Source organism: Phytophthora parasitica, assembly GCF_000247585.1.
Source record: "Phytophthora parasitica INRA-310 unplaced genomic scaffold supercont2.37, whole genome shotgun sequence".
NCBI lineage: Eukaryota > Oomycota > Peronosporomycetes > Peronosporales > Peronosporaceae > Phytophthora > Phytophthora nicotianae.
Genome location: NW_008649023.1, coordinates 229,567 through 231,260, shown reverse-complemented (window position 1 = coordinate 231,260; position 1,694 = coordinate 229,567).

The following is a 1,694-nucleotide window of genomic DNA, read 5'->3' as shown; positions in this document are numbered from 1 at the left end:
TATCTTGCGCTTCTTTCAAATTCTTCTGGGCACGTTCTACGATCTCCTGTCGTTCCTTAGCAAAGTTCTTTGCTTACTCGGCGAGGTGACGTCGTCTTCTTTACGCAATAGATCTTTCATCTCTTCTGCCACAACGTTAGAACCTTGCGGCCTGTGTCGACTTCAAATGGAGCCAATTGAGTCGACGCGTTTGCCAATGTTGAGTGCGCATACTCTATTGTTCCGAGATGCTTCACCCAATCATCTTCATGATATGGCACCATACATCTCAGTGCAACTTCGAGCACTAGATTTTGACGCTCTGTCTGGTCATCAGCTTGAGTTCGATGAGCCGTAGTCATACTCAGTTTGACATCCATCGGCGTCATCAGTGACTTCCAGAAGTCTGATATAAACTTTGGATCTCGATCACTAATAATCACTTGCCGTAAGCCATGGTGCCTGACAACAGCATTAAAGAATACTTCAGCTGTGTCTTTCGCATCAGCAGTCGTATAGGTCGGTGCATACTTCGGACGCTCAGACAACTTGTCTACGGCAATGAAAATCGCATCGTACCGCTCTGGCACTGGTAAACCGGTGATGAAGTCCATAGACACCACTTCCCAACATTCCAATGAAGCTGGAATTGGTATCAGCAGACCCTTTTTTCTGACTGCTGGACTTCCATCTTGCGCACGTTTCACAAGTACGCACATACTCTATGATATCTTGATCCATCGTTGGCCAATTGTACCATTGTGCTGCTTTCAGATACGTCCGTCTACTTCCCGGATGCGCGGATGTATTGCCATCGTGGAACTCTGTGATGACATCCGTGTGAAGCTTCTTGGACTTGGGCACACACAATCTGAAGACAGACTCTCCTTCCTTCTGTTTGAACAACAGAAGATCATTATGCTTTACGAACTTTCCTTGTCTGTCCCCTTCGACCACTGTTGCTTGAATACAGGGTCGGACCCGTAGCCTTGTTGAAACGCTTTCTTCGTCTCCGGTCCCAAGTGCGATTAGACGAAATGGTAATCGACGGTGTTGATTTGCTGCTGCGGTACACCAATAGGACGACTCTCCCCCTGCAAATCGACATCGTCGAGTAACAGGTGTAAATCATCTGCTGGTAGATGACGGATCATTGATGCTTAAACCATTTGATCATGAGTCTGTGATGCCATCTTGGCACATTCTTCATCACAGTCATGGACTTCATAGGTCACATCTGGTAACGATGGTTCTATATCCTCTTCCGTATCCTGTCCATCCGGTGGAGGACGTGATAGTGCATCTGCAACTACATTCGCTTTGCCCCTAACATGGTGCAATGTAAATGTAACTGCGAGAAATCCGTGAGGAACCTAGCCATCTTTGAAGACACTCGTGGATGATACAACATCCAGGAGCATGTCGAATTGTCCGTATATACGTCAAACGGACGGCCATGTAGGTAGTGGCACCACTTCTCCGTAGCCACTTTAATAGCTAGGAGCTCTTTCTCATGCGTCGGCCAGCCTCTTTCATGTCGATCCAACTTCTTGGAGTAGAACGCAACTGGATGATCTTCATCGCCATACTTCTGCGATAAAACCCCTCCAATGCACTCTCCAGGAGCATTCATTGTTACAATGAATAGTCACTCGAAATCTGGTAACTTTAGCGTAGGCCCCTGTTGGAGCGGAATTTTGAGATGCATATAAGCT